We start from the raw sequence: 16116 nt of genomic DNA on the forward strand, positions 1-16116 counted from the left end.
AAATAATAATTTTTTTATATACACTTATTTTAAATAATGAAAAATATATTTAACAAATAGTCAATATGACAATATATGGTGAAATTTATCTTTAAAATTTAATATATTAATTTTAATTTTAATTTGTTGTTAAAAACAACTTTTCAGTTATGTCAATGGGTTGAATCGCCTTAAAATTATTTGAAGATTAATAGAAAAATAATTCTCTTTCCACTTAGAACTTCTTTATATAATTTAGAATAATTATATATATAATATATTTTTCTGTGATACCAGTAGCATCAGAAAATTTATGTGAGACAATCGTGCATTTTGATTGCGTTATTTGTACCGAGGTCTCGGGGTTTACTCTTACCACTAATTATCATGTATCAGTGTATGAAGTCACAAGTATACCAAATGAGGATATAATATCTCAAGAAATACAGATGATTGCGTATTTTTATATATATATATATATAAAGACAGATTGGATCATATGTTTGTGTCATATTCCTTCAACGGTCACATTTTTCTATATATATTGTATATATTATAATATATAAAATCCCCTGTATAATTACGCTCTCTTGTATCGTAAATAATTTATCGTTGTGATGAAATCTATTTTCGATAATTTGTTTTCTCATCATCATCATTTCTATATTCTTTTTAATTAAAATCAAAATTAGTTTCATGTATAAATAGTGGAATTAAAAGTAAAAAAATTTAACAAATATCTAATATTTATTGTTTGAAAAAAATATTAAAAATTTATTTTTTTAAATTTTTAACAAAAATTATTTTCTGAAAATATATTCGAGTGCATCGCTCTCTTTTTTACTATCCGTATATATTAAGGTCAATAAACTCTAGAAAAATTATTGTGAAATATTAATTAGAATTTTTTTAAAAACGGGGAATTATAATGTTTCAGATTTACATTGAATGATGAAATAGAAATGTATTCGATTAACTTTTCCTGTTTAAAAACAAATACTTATACATATACTTATATTATACTAAATTTGTCACGATTCGCAAACGCTTATTAAACGTATAGTATATATAAGTTCATCTGCGTACGTGACAACTCACATGTTTTTATACTCTTTAATTCTAATACAAAATTCTGCAATTTTTGATTGTGATCTCTTCGAGACAAAAAATTTTATATACCAGCTGATAATAACTTTAAATGAGGTTAAATCAACATTTTATTTTTATTATTTCAAAATAACTCTGATTTAAAATTTTGACTTCACTTTTAAATCAAAACATTTTCTTATGGCACTTTTTTTTCGTATACGACTCATAATATTGCTGATTTTATATACGAGGGACTTTAAAGAACTGGACGTACAAGTTTTCATGGTCACAAATATTTTTATTAATTTTTTTTTACGAAAACTTTGAGACATGATGAATCACCATGTACAAATTTCGATTTGCAGATGTATGTATGTTCATCATTATAAATAGTTGAAATAAAAATATTATTTAATATTAAAAAATTAAATTTTGTAAATTTTTGGTAATTTTCAGAAATTCTGACTCATTAAATTTTTTTTTACAATAAATTAGGCAATAGAATAAAAGTATATAACTTTTTTTCTATAGTTATGCTTGTAAACGTGTTTTGCAACTAATTATAACGTAAAATAATCTCTTATATATGTTTGTTCTTTTGCCTCGTGATCCAAGGATATAGCGTTAAATTTGCATCGCTTGAGGCTTGTTTGCAAAATCTCTTTTTCATTCAATAAAAATCTCAACACGACAAAAATAAATTTGTAAATTGAGTTTTATATAGATATATATGTTTTTTTTTGGTTATTTACTTTTTTTGAAAACTATAAAAGTTTTCTTTTTAGAGAATTAGGTAGCTTTTGTTAAATATAAACTCTGTTAAATACAAATTAATGCCGTTAAGTAAAAATTTAGTGAACTAGAAAATCTGTCATTTTTCTCCTTATAAATATAAGTGGAAAATATTTAATGTATAGAGGTTATTTTAATTGAGACATATAATTGTGCAACAAATTAACTATATATATATATTTTTGCTAGTTATTCAAGGAAACAAAATGATGAAAAAATTTCAGTTCTAGGTAATTAAAGTTCGGTTTCCTCATCCTTGAAAAATGACCCTCATAGTTTACAAGGATTCGTATTTATTACTTGTATTTGATACTTTTTACTTTATGTGTATTTCCATATATTTTCTTATCACACTAATTGTAAGTAATATCTTAGTAATTTTGTAATATATTACAAAAATACTAAGTTGCAAGAAATTTCACTGAAATCATTTTTTCTTTTAGAAAAATAAAAAAAGAAACCCTTTTCATATCATGAATAAAAAAAAACCTCTTACAGTTAGAGGAATTAAAAAATTTTTTTTCTTTTTTGAAGTGAAATATAATTTAAGATTTTTTTCACACACTTTCATCGACACGCGCGTTTCAGTGTCTACACTTTATAATAGATTTATATAACACTTGTGTCATATGTCATTTCTCTTAGAGCGTAAGTGGATCTACTTCCTGACAGCTTGTGTCCTCTCACAAATATATATATAGAATATATGTATTCAACTGGAGATATATTTGATTGGAACCAATGACTATTATACACACACACACTTATTTGACTATATACTTTGTTATCATACGACGATAACTTTGACACAAATAGAAACTAAAATGCGGAAGTCCTTCTTTCATGTAATTTCCTTCATTTGTAAATCTTCATTTCCTGTCTCAGAATCCACAGATTATATGCATGGTATAAATGCGAGAAATATAAACGCATTACACCGGAAACGGTGGATTATACGCAAAATTTTAAATTGTATTTACAAAAGAAATTCGCCTTATTTATTTTTTTAAAATACTTTTTATCAACTTTTTCAGAAAAAATGCTTTTTTCACCCATCAGAAATTATGAAGAATATTCCGATTGGTCAATTTAAAAAATTGCGCCAATAGCTTTTTCTTGGTTATAGATTTATTCGGACATTTGCAAATTCGGTCATATGAAAATTTATCGTCTTAATAATTCCATGAAATTCGGTGAATTGAAAATTTTGGCATTTGAAAATTTGAATTACTCAAAATTTCTCTTGGAATGAGAATTCTTCTAAACTGAAATTCGATTAAATACAAATTCTTTTAAAGAAATGAAGAGAAATTTTCGTAAAATGATATTTAAATATTTTAATATTTAAATCTGTTAAATGAAAAACCTATAAATTTTGTTAAAAAATAATTAAATTAAAAAAATAAATTAAAAGATTAAACAAATATTTTAAACAAAAAATGAATAAATCTATCTTATTTATAGGCGTGTAAATAAATCGTAATATTGAGTATGATTTTTTTTATACAACTATATACACTATACACTATATATACACTATATAGCTTCTGACTGTACATGTTTGAGCAAAAAAAAGAAAAAAAAACACTTGATCTACGACAATATATATATATATACGGACAAGAATCTTTTTTTCCGTCTTTTGGCTACCAATATATATATATGTATTTAAAATTTACATATGTTCGTTTGTTCACGCAAATACAGCTTAAATATATATTTGGAACACGTTCCGCGTTTTCGTTGCCGCGACATTAATACATACGTGGGCCGAGTGTGGAATCATGTGGAAAATTTGTTATCAAAAGATGAAGAGTAAGCAGACAAAAATGCAGAATTTGTAACTGAGACGCGGGCGTATAACTATTTTTAGAAGAACAAAAGTTCCCCGAAAAATTTCTTTCTTTCTTCTACTTTTATTTTTTGAAAATGCATTTTGATTTTAATAAATAATTTTTTATTCATAATAATAATAATAATAATAATAATAATAATATTTTAATAAATAATATAAATATATACCTTTGTAAAATTAAAAATGTAAATTTAATAATACAATTTTTCTATATACCTACTGAAAAGTAAATCTTTCGAATATAAATGCGTATAAATTATTATTTATTTATTCTGCAAATATTCAGAAATTCTTTACGACCCAGAATCGAAGCAGGTTTCTTCTCCCGCGTTTGAAATGGTCAAACGAACCGGTTCAAAAAATTTTATGAAATACAAAGTTGGAGATTATGGAAAAAAAAAAAAAATAATATGTCTCTAGGAAATTGAAATTTACTGTATTTATCTCTACTTGTAATATTATAATTACTTTATAAAGTATATTATATAAGATTTAACTGATTTTAATATTTTTAAATTTAATTAAATACTTCTTTAATGCTAATTAATTGAAATTGTCTAAATAGTAAGAAAATTTATTATTGTTCACATTTTTTTTCATTTTTTTGTTTTATTTAAAATTATAAAAACTTCTTTGGCTTTTATACGCACAGAAATTTTTTTTTATTTTAAAAATATATACGTGTGAGAAATCATTTGAATATTTCGCAAGATAAAAGTTTTTATTCGTATAGGATTTCCTCATCACTGCCTAATTAATTCTGCGTTACCGCCAGCTGTCGAAGGACAATTGATTTTTCATGTAAATATAGATGAACTTGGCAAAACCATGATTTTGCAAGTAAATTAAAATATTTGATTAATCTTCAGTATAAAAACCATTTTTTTCAACAAATTCGAATTATTGACGCAACTTTCATATAATACATTATAAATTATATAATGTTAAATTTTTTCCGAATTAACAGAATTTCGCTTTTTAAACGAATTTTTACTTAACAGTATTTTTACAACACAAGTAAACACTCGTACGGTTAACCATGGTAGTTTCTCTCATATTTTTTCAATGCATGTTCCTATAAATGATCCTATACATAGGATACCTTTAAATAGGGAGCCGTGAGGTTACGTTACTTAAAAATTTGATTTAAAAGCGTTACAAAAGTTTGTGGTATTTAAATGGAACTGAATCATGAAAAACTGGTAAAGAAAAAAAAATGAGATTCAAAGTCTCGTGTTTGATATTGGGACCATGAGCCATAAATCGAAGGTCCTGATATATACTTGGTCTTAATATAATATATATAAGAGCGAAGATAATGTGCCACGCGCTGCCCACTTGCATCCTGTTGCACGGCTGCTTGACACCGCACCGGTCACCGCAATAGGTTCCCTTCCCACTCACGTGTGCGTATTTTAACGAGAAGATTTCAGCAGCCAACTGGCTAGAATGCTATACAGCATGCCATCAGATCTCGATCTCTTCGACTCGTGCTGTGTGTGCCTCGGATACATTTTCGTTTGGTTTTTATCCTCTCCCCACCAAATATATACCTACATTTTTTCTTTTTATAGGTATATGTGTGTAGTACTATATACTGGTAATGGTAAACTTCTTCCTCGTCCGGTCGACTGCCTCTCTTTGCAGCTGCTCGCACGTCCATGCACGAAAGAAATAATCATGCCTGCAGGATGTTGCACATCCTTTGGGGAGTTTAAATGGATCCGCATTCGCCTTCATTCGCATCCCATTCATTAATTTAACTCGCTTATTTCACTTTCAATAGTTTTCCGTCATTTTAATTATATTTCTTTTCGATGATAGTTCTGTTATTGATGTGCTTCATTATGTATTTACGAATATACAGGAAAAGCAGACGTCAAATTTTTATCAAAAAAGATCAGGAAGTGTTTTTATGCTTCGAATTAATTTTTATAACAAGCTTGGATTAAACCTTGGCACAAGCTTCTTTTTGTTTTACATAAATGATTATTATTAATTCGTAGTTTATCTGTTGATGACTTCAAAATATCCAATTTCAACACATTCTTGAGGTGCCGATTGATCTCAACCAACTTCGGATCTGAACTTGAAGAAATTTGGTGTTATTACTTTTTCTAAACAAAAATCGTTACCAATACAAATTTGGTAATGAAACACTAGTTGGTAATTACACTAGTAATTTGTGATCTGACACTAATCTTAGATGGCTCTTTCGCTTTCAATTATCTGATTCAGGGACCTTCGCGAAAGTAGAATTTTCATTTTGTTTCGATATTTGTAACGAAATGTACAAATACTTTTGCTTCCGTTTAGTGAACGAAACGAAAGTAGAATCAAAACTATAATTTGACTTTTGATTCTAATTTTGGAAAGAAAACTTAACTAAACCATAGATTTTGATTCTGCTATTTTAATCTGAAGCATAAAACTAGTGTTTTTGAAGTTTTGTTTACGTCCCTTAAGCCGAAGGTCATAAACAGTGCGGATGGAATAACTTCGGAAGTGATTGAATCTTCTAATTCGTGAACGTGAAAATTATTTACAAGTGTTGGAACTTTTTTGTGATTGTAGTAATTTTTTTTATTCCGGGAGTGTTCGAAATTTTTAAAAACGCGGTCGCTTAAAATCTTTAGAAAAAGTATTTTGTTTCTTAATTATTTAAACACGTAGTTTCGGGAGTGTTCGAAATTTTTTAAATCGCGTGTGTGTTTCCAGCAGATCATCGTCCAAAATCGGTTGCAGATTAGTGATACATTATTTTTTATAAAATTATATGGAATTATTTTTCTACTAAACAAATTTTTTAAATAATATACATTGAATTTTGTTTTATAAAAAGATTGGTACACAATTTCTATTCGACCGAAATATTTTGGTACAAAAATTCATAAACTAATGATAAATTATCAACGGAATATTTAATTTAATTAAGATTTTTTAATTTACAATTTAAATGTTAGAATTTTTTAAAATATTTTTACAAGTAGAATATATTTTTCTTTTTGAAATTTGGTCGAATGGAAATTTGTTTAACTCAAATAAAAATTTGGTTGGTTTTTTGTTAAATGGAAATTCTACTGAATAGAATTTGTTGTATTTTCATGCATCTCCATATTTTTGGTAATTAGCAGCAATATTTTACCAACTGTATCAATTGTTTAGTATTTCTTGGTATCGTAAGAAAGAGATATAGGGCTAATTTTCACGGTCGAATTTGTTCGAAGTGAAACAAACTTGTTTCTTTTTTGAATACCAAAAATGAACTAACGTGTTCTGAAATGACCCTGAATTTTAACATTATACCTGAAATCAATTGTTCGTTAGAAGAAAATGACTAAATTTGGTTAATTTTGTTGGTTCCTCTAAATTATCGTCTCGTCATGGATTTTTGCTTACTTATTGTGAGTTATTCCAAATTTTATTTACCATTTTCTTTAGGTTTCTTTTGTGGTACAACTTCCTGTCTTTTTTTTGTTTTTCTGTCCATTTTCTATGATTATTAAATATCACTTGGCAATTAATTAGTTTCTGATGGTAAATTATTCTAGTGGTCATATATTGAATTAATGAGTTAGGATAAGTGACTCAATAATTGACACCGATAGTTTTCGTTAAATTACATAAAATTTTGAAAATATTTAACTTCTTTTGCTTACGAATATTCATTTCTGGAGTAAATTATTTCATCTTTTCAATATTAATTTAATTCATGAATAATTCGAAACCCAATATGTATCACATATATCATTAAGGAGTTTTTCTTAATGACTTCTTTTTTTGACAAAATATAACATTTTTAAATATTTACATTTTTTATTTTTTGTTCGCGCTAACCTTCCTCAGTGACAAAAGAATTTTAAAAAATATCCTTCTTTAACGTTCGCGCTAGCCTACCTCAGTGACAAGAGAATTAAAAAAATAAAACTCTGTATATATCTCTCTTTTTACTTATAAACAAATTGCGATTTATTTGGAAAATTGATAAGATAATACCATTTAGTTCCATGTGAAAAATTATTACGAAAACATGTATGATTTTGTTTCTTTAAAAATTAAGTATATTGTTGTCTAGTACGTCCGCAGTTGTTCTATGATGATTTATAACAATACACCTAAATTTATAAAAAACCAAGTCATGTTCTCGTAGTAATTTTTCACATAGAATTGAATGGAATTTTTTGTTTTTCAAAAAATACAATTTGTTTAAATTATTTTTTTTTGACATAAATAATTCAAAAAGAAGTTGTCTTTTTTAGGAATTTGTACATAAAAAATTTGACCGCAACAGTTTATTCAGGAGACACTTTTATTCTGAAATCTCCGCGCTTGGAATATTTTTAATGGAAGGGAATGTGTTTGTGTATGCCTTGCCCTACTTTTCTCTCTGTGCGAAAGATGTTAATTTTTTTTTTGCTCGAGAGTCCATTTCTTAATTTCAATTGAATTGAACCAAACGCGTCTATTGCGTTAACTCTTCTCTCTTTTGCTGATGGTTGGAGACCTTTTTCGATCGGAGTGACTTTGGAGGACATATATATATATATAATCATGCGAAAGAGAAGTGACGGTCATGGAAGGCCAAGTTACTCACCTGACCTCGCACTTTGGCAAGTGCCGCAAATTTTTTTTTTTTTACATCTACCTTGAATAGATAGCGTTTTTCGTGTACAGGTCAATAGCTTCTATGACGATTAATTTTCAAGAATTCTATTAGATATAATTATTTTTTAAAAGAATATTCTTTTGAATAAAATATGGTGTAAAGAGAAATTCTGTCAAATATACTAATTCGAAAAATAAAAATTCGCCTAGAAAAAAATTAGACGCCAGAGCATGATTTGAGATGAATCCAATCTTATGTATGTTTGCGCTAATGTAATCTGTAATGCAATGCAATATGGCAAGATACACAAGATGCCTGGAGCAAAAAAAGTACATACATATTATAACAACACGCAGTGTCAGAGCCGCAGAATATGGCGCAACATAAAACCATCTCTTTTAGAAATAAACGTGCGTCCATTCGCTCCTCTCTTTTGTATCGAATTTTGTCTTTTCCTGGGAAATTTATTATACTTACCTGTCCGCTCAACGGAAGTATACGTTTGGCTATTGTACGCATTCGATCCTTTTTTCCACAGTGACCCTGAAAGATACGTGCTTTTCGCAGCAAAAATTAGTTATACAAAAACAAAATTTTTACATTTTATGACATCAATATTATAGGCCTCTGGGAAAATATTTTACTTGAAAGAATGATTAGTAAATATTTCAAGATAACTTTAATATTTTTTTATTAGATGTTAGTTTTATACATATTTTTAGAAAGCTCTTTTTCTAATTTAAAAATTGTTTACGTTTGTTTATTGACAATATATGTATGTTTTCTCTCTCTTTCTCTCTTCTCTCAAGTACTTTAACATATTGTTGAGTACTTGTGACATCCGCCCCATTTGCAATTGGACAGCATCTTGCATCATTATTTTAACCTCGAACCCAATTTCATTGATATTTCTTGGTAATTCAAGTCCATTTATATATATATATATATATACAATATTAAGTATATATGTAAATGAAAAAAGGTATAAAGACGTTCTTTTATCAAAGCAAAATTTCCGATCAGACACTTATTGCAACACAATATTTCATTATAATTGGTGATAACGATAGCATATTAATTTTATATATACTCTCATAAATAGGCTTTTTTTCTCTGTTTCAAAAAAAATATTTTCCACTTACTGTATTTTTTTAATTTGTTAAAACAGTAAAAAAATTAAATATAACTGATGCTTAATTATTTCGTAAATTATAAAATAATTCATTTTACACAAATTATTAATTATCTAAACCCAGAAAAAATTTTTATTTTCTTTTATTTGGGAAAAATAAAATTTATTTTATTGAATATTAAAATCTTCAAATAATCATGATAAAATATATTGTAATAAAAATAAAAAATAATAATTTTATAATAAATCAATGACAATAAAATATAAACAATTATGTACTAAAAAAAGACGTTAGCGGGAAAAGTCCTTTCTCTAGAATGTGTGTATTTATCATCAAAGTCAGTCACTGATTCGCATGTCCCTGACCAACACACTGAGGAAAATATATACAATTGATTGAGAAATATTAACAAAAGATAAGAATGAATTTCACTTAATTTGCAAAATCGGGTTTTATTTACTTTTTTTAAATTATGGCCCCGCATGACGTGAATTATAATTTCTTTTAAATTCTCGACTTTTGAAAATAAATTTTTTTAATGTAAATTTTCCATATAATACTAAATTTGAATGATAAATAAAATTAATCGCAAATTGTGACATTGCACAAATAAAAATTTTGTTTAGAATTTTATTTAAAAAAATTTTTTAAAAAAGTTACTCTTTTTTTCATAATTTATTTAAACATGCAATTTTTTGTCGTCATAAATATATTAATACAGATTCTGACAAATCTTTTACATTTAAATGCTAACGCTCATTGTTCTCATATGTAAAAAAAAGAACCAGACTGCACTCGTCATTAATGTAACGTCATTCTTCAACGAAAAGCAACTCTTTGTCAACTTTCGTCATATGAAACACTTGAAAAGAATTTTTCGTCTTCAGAAAGCTTATATCGTTTTCCTACCGATGACACATCACTTACACTAATGTTTCCTTGTATTCTATGTATATAAAATTTTGAAGTAAAAGCAAAATTCTGGAAGTCGAGTTTTAATTTCTATTTTTCACTATTTGATTTTTAAGAAATGAATTATTATTATTATTATTATTATTATTATTCCAAAATTGATTTTAAAAACATTATTTTTATTATATATTTGTAATTTATTATTTATTTTTTAAAATATCTGATTATTATTCTAAAATAATAATTAAAATGACAATATTTAAAAAATAGTATTACAAACATATTTAAAATTTTTAATCGCAAACAAATTTGCTATTTGTAAAATATTTTTTTTAATTTTCTAATAAAAAGAATTTAAATAATTATTCCTGATTCTTAATTCGAAACTGTACCAAAAAATATCTATCAAATTCTTGAAATCGAATTCAAAATAAATTCAAAAAATGTTATATTCTAATTTAAAAACTTTTATTTAAAAAAGATTTTAGTTTAAAAAAATATAGTTTTGAAAAATAAATAAATTTGTGCTATAATAATATGTATGTATATATAAATCAAGAATAGGGAAAGAAATGAGAAAGAAAAGTTTATTTTCAAAAATCGAAAAATTTGATAGCGATTTTTTTTTTGCAAAAAGAAGAAAATGTAAATTTGTTTTTATATATGAGAATTTCAAAAAAATTGTTGATAGGAGTTCATTGAGCTTATCGTACAGGTATATGTTTTACTTCCATCTTGAGAATCTCGATCCTGTTTTGTCTGACGATATCAACCTACGCTTTGCATATGTGAGGATTTTTTTCGGACGATACACACACATATTAGAGACTTTTCGCCGGATGTTCACATATATATAAGATATTTATGAAAATATACAAACACAAATGCAGGAATTGCGTCACGTCGCAGACACGAGTTAGAACCTCGGTCAGAACTTTATTCCGTGTGTGTCAGAGAGCTCTCAGCCAAGGTCTAGGATAGATTTGATCATCAAAAAAGAAAAAAAATAATAATTGAGAAACCATTTATAAAAAGTATGACAATATTTTGTCGAAACAAATGGATAAATATTTAATTTTAAAAATAATATTTCTTTTAACATAAATATCGCGTGCGTCTCGGCGTGCGTAAAAGCTGCTAGAAATAAATTATTTTTTGAGAGAATTTTTAGCATAAAAATAAATAATTCTGTTCAAAAAAGAAATAGAAAATTAAAAAAAATTAAATATTAATTTTCGATTATCGGCTAAATATAAAAATTCTATTTGACGAAAATTCGAATTGGTATTTAGCGGTTTCAGATCAACTTGAATATACAAAATATAGATAAACCTTTAAATTTCAATGTCTAGAAAAATTTTTCAATGTCAAAATTTTTTATCTTTAAAGTCACATTTCTGAATTTTAATATTTTAATAACTTTGTTTAATTATAAGAAATATTCCAAAATATGCAATATGTGTACAGAAAAGTGTAATATTTGAACAATATGGAACAATATAGTTTCTAATATTTCTTGAATTTGACAATATTGCTCCAATATTGCATCATAATATATTGACATAAAAGTATAATAACCAGTATAAAACTGAATAATTTTTTTCTTTATGAAAATCAAATAAATTATTTAATTACATTACAAAAAGGAATTATTTATTTTTTATATTTTATTTTATAATATTATAATTGTAATATTCTTTTATTGAATGTATTTAACGGTGTCACATGATTGTACCATAAATACCTATATACATATAACATAAATTTAACTTATTCATTATAATCAATATATGCGTCTTCTTTTTTTTTAGGTGAAACAAATGAGGAAATGATTAGTGACGCAGAAAAATCATAATTTATGAACGTTGATAAGGTAAGCCATATTGCTGAAATTTTTATATATTGTTCTAAAAATATTATAAACGAGAAGGAAAATAATCAAAATTTATTATATTATTATCATTACCCAATATCCTATTAGCGCCTCTGTTTACCGCATATATATATACGTACTTGATTCTTGAGGTTTTATTCCGGCGGAAATCGCGTCATCCATTACACGATCTACTTCCGTTTCGTTTTATATTCACCATATACTAAATTATTCAGTATTCACTTTTATAAGCGGATGACTGGGTATAAAACATTCTTTTTGAATTTCAAAAAATGATACCGTTATTATATATTCTTTTTTTAAAATTGATAATTATTTAGCTCAATGAGCAAAAAGAATCATATTTTTTAAAAAGTTCTCAATTAAATTGTAATTTTAAACAGTTTTATCTATATATAAAAATTAGTTCCAGTAAAACTAATTCCAAAGTTTAAATAATTTTAGAAAAAAAAAGTTTTTATTCATTTCATAAAAATTTATTACTAGGGAAAAAAATAATTTTTGTGTAAATTTTTTTTATTGATTTAATTCAATGATTGCGGAAGTTGAGAATTTTTAAAAAATATTTTTTGCCGTATCTTAATTTTCCAATTCGACTTTTTTGTTTTGACAATTGTTTAAATAAAAATGAATTGTCAGGACAAAAATATAAACTGCAAAAATTGACAGTACAAGTCAAACTTCGAATAAAAATTATATTTATTAATTTTGTTAATTATATTTATTACTTAATTATAATTACCAATTTTAATTAATTATTATTATTAATAAATACTAATTTACAAATTATTAGTCCTGTTTATTTTTTTATTGAAATAAGTTTTGTTTCAATAATTTTTTACAAAATCAAAAACGTCACAAATTTTTATTACCATATATCTCAGCAAAGGGAAAATTTATTTTTTTTATTTATATTATTAAAAATATATTTTTTTTTTGCAACTTTTTATATGATTTCAATGAAAAAGTAATTTGTTAATAGAAATAAATATAAAAAAGGTTGTAAACACGTCAAAATGAATCAACCTGCGTGCAGTTTTTTTTTTAATTGCCATCATGTTGTATGGTGGCACCATCATGAAAACATGAATGGAACCCCGGGACATTTCCTGCTATCCTAATTGCTTTTTAAGTATTGTGGCAATATAATAAGAGAGTTGTGTACAAACTTTTTTTTTCTTCAAAAAATAGGAAAGAAATATACAGATATGCACAAATCTAGAAAAGACGGTTTTCTCGTGTGTCAAGCGAGAAAAGTTTTCGGGGGACTTTGGACAAAAAATTTCAATAAACCGGATGTTAGTAGCTGAGATCGGTTTATCGCCGACTTCCGGATATATATATTTATTCATTTTTAAATACATCTTTTCGTCCTTCCTGACTCTTGTATATATTTCTATAAGTAGTTTTATATTTTACCCCTAAAGTAGGATTATAACTTAAACGGGGGTGAGGGGGGATTTCTCGGGGAGAAGTTGACAGCTGCATTTTCCTTGCCTTTTCTTTCTTAAAAAAATATTTACCCTTTAATTTTTTTGTATTTTTAAAAAATAACCACTATTTTTATCTCTTTAGTAAATAATTTTCTCTCTCTCAAAAGGTATGTTTACCTTTTTTCCTCATTATTCAAAAATAACAAAAAACTTTTTCATTTTTATATAGAAAAAATTGTAATTTTTTAATTTTACGGTTATTTTTTTTTTTTTGAATTTGAAAAAATAAGTGAAAAAAGAAATTGAAATTTTGAGAAAAAAAATTGTTAATTATTTATAGTTATTTATAATAGTTTTAATTATCTATTTTAATTTTCAATTTAAAAAATAGTGTAAAATTATTTCTTGCATTATTTTTTTTTGTTTTAGTATTTTATATTACGGAATTATCATTATTGTACATACATACATGGAAAAAATATTCTGATGACATGTGATACTGCGCAATTATTACATCTGAAAAGTGGGAATAAAAGTGCAATACTTTTCCTGTGTTTGTAGCCAAGTGAAGAAATATTGCGCAATATTGTGACCTTTTAGAAACATTGAAAATAATTATAAAAGAATGTTGAAGCAATTCAAGATTTTAAGTTATCTTTAGTTTTTTTTCTAATTTTCTTTTTTTAAAGAAAAAAGAAAAAGAAAGTCCTCCAGTTCTATAGTTGCTATAGTTTAGCTACATACATTAACGATTTAGTAAGAATAGAAAATTGAAAAAATGAAATTTCAAAATTTTTTTAATAAAATAAAAATTTTAAAATAATTAAAAATTGAAAGAATATGCAATTTGTAGATTAAAAATTAAAATAAATAATTATAATTTTTTAAAAAATCAATTATGGTTTAAATTATATTTAATCATTCTTTTTTTTTATTTGCAATTTTTTGTTTCATAAAAAAATAATATATTATCTAAGGTTAATTAAATTTTGCAAATTTGGAAATGATCATTTAATCATTTTGATTGTTATAAACGTCACCATTTTGAAGGCTAATTCTTTACTAATTATCTAATAGATCCTAATTACTTTTAACCTTGCAGACTGATAACTCTTATAATTGGACCTACAATTATTGCACTCCCACGAGTTTGAGGTTTGGGTTTATGACCTATAAGTAAGTAGGTGACGAGTAGGTTGCCATGTGGAATCATTTAATACAATGAAAAAAAAAACAGAAAAAAATTCTTCTCTTTCTCAAAAAATTTTATTTTACTTATTTGTTTTCAGTTTTTAATTATTTAATTATTCTTATTAAAATTTGATTGTTTAAATTTTATTTTATTAAAAAAATGTTATTTTCAAATAATTCTACAATATTATTTTTAATTGTTATAGAAATTGAATTTTTAATAATGTAAAAACTTTTTTTTTGTCTGAATTAGAACTCCGCCTTAAAAATAATTTTTATGTTCAAACCAAATAAGTAAAGCAAAACATCTTGACAGGGAAGTAAAAGTTTGTTACGACGCTAGTTTTTCAATACATTCTTCAACTCCGCCTTCGATTTTTATTTTATTTTTCATAAAAGTTTCAAGATGACCAAAAGATCTAGATATATAGATATATATATACGATTTATTTTATGAATCTTCGAATGCAGTTTCAAAAAACGTATAACATACATAAAATGGTCCTGTATTTTGACAAAGCGAACAAGCCACACCAACATCTGCTGAGTATAGATACTGTGGAATGATATTCTAGAAAGAGAAAAATTTAGTGAGCATTCGTTGTAGAATACAAGTACGTGTCCAGGTTGAGAAATTGGGGCCCAAAATTCGGATCCAATTTCTGGCACCTGCCTCTATATATATATATATATATATATAGCTATGGGTCGCTTAGTCTGATGAAAGAAAACGAAACGCTTTCATACAAGGCTCGTGCTAAAACTCGATTCCGGTTCACCTTTACCGGGTGCGTTTTAGGGCCGAGTTCTTCTTCAAAAATCCTTGGGTGGTCATTAGCTTCGTGCTTCCTGAGTTTTTTTTTCTCTTAATTTTCCGTTCGTCGTTTCAGGTAGAACGAATCTAACCGGAAGAGAGATTGTAAATTTTTAGGAAAACCTCATTTATCCTGTACCTTGCAAAACGACATTTTTCACTCAAATACCCAGTGATTATTTTTTTTTTTTATTGAAAAAAATTTATCACTGTCAAATTTTCAAGTATCTCAATCACTTTTATTTCTTTTAATTTTCTACTTCTATTAACGATTTCTTCTTAAAATATTGAAAATTATGAAAAAGTCAGTAAAACAATGTAAAAAACTTTGTAAGGATATAATAATTATAATAATTTGTTAATAATAATAATAATTATTATTATTATAATTTTTTTAATTCTTTATAATTCACAATTT

The 16116-nt window shown here is 25.6% G+C and overlaps 1 long non-coding RNA gene across 2 annotated transcripts in view; it reads left to right on the top strand.

Annotated features, from left to right (window-relative positions):
- LOC127283416 (uncharacterized) overlaps positions 1–16116 on the top strand; it is a 57390-nt gene that overhangs the window by 30676 nt on the left and 10598 nt on the right. For both annotated transcript variants that reach the window (XR_007843352.1, XR_007843353.1), the window contains exon 3: positions 12178–12239. This is a non-coding gene — a long non-coding RNA (uncharacterized LOC127283416). The remainder of the gene's footprint in view (positions 1–12177; positions 12240–16116) is intronic.

Source organism: Leptopilina boulardi, unplaced genomic scaffold (genome assembly GCF_019393585.1).
Source record: "Leptopilina boulardi isolate dan_hultmark-lab unplaced genomic scaffold, ZJU_Lbou_2.1 LbouV2_31, whole genome shotgun sequence".
Classification (NCBI taxonomy): Eukaryota; Metazoa; Arthropoda; class Insecta; order Hymenoptera; family Figitidae; genus Leptopilina; species Leptopilina boulardi.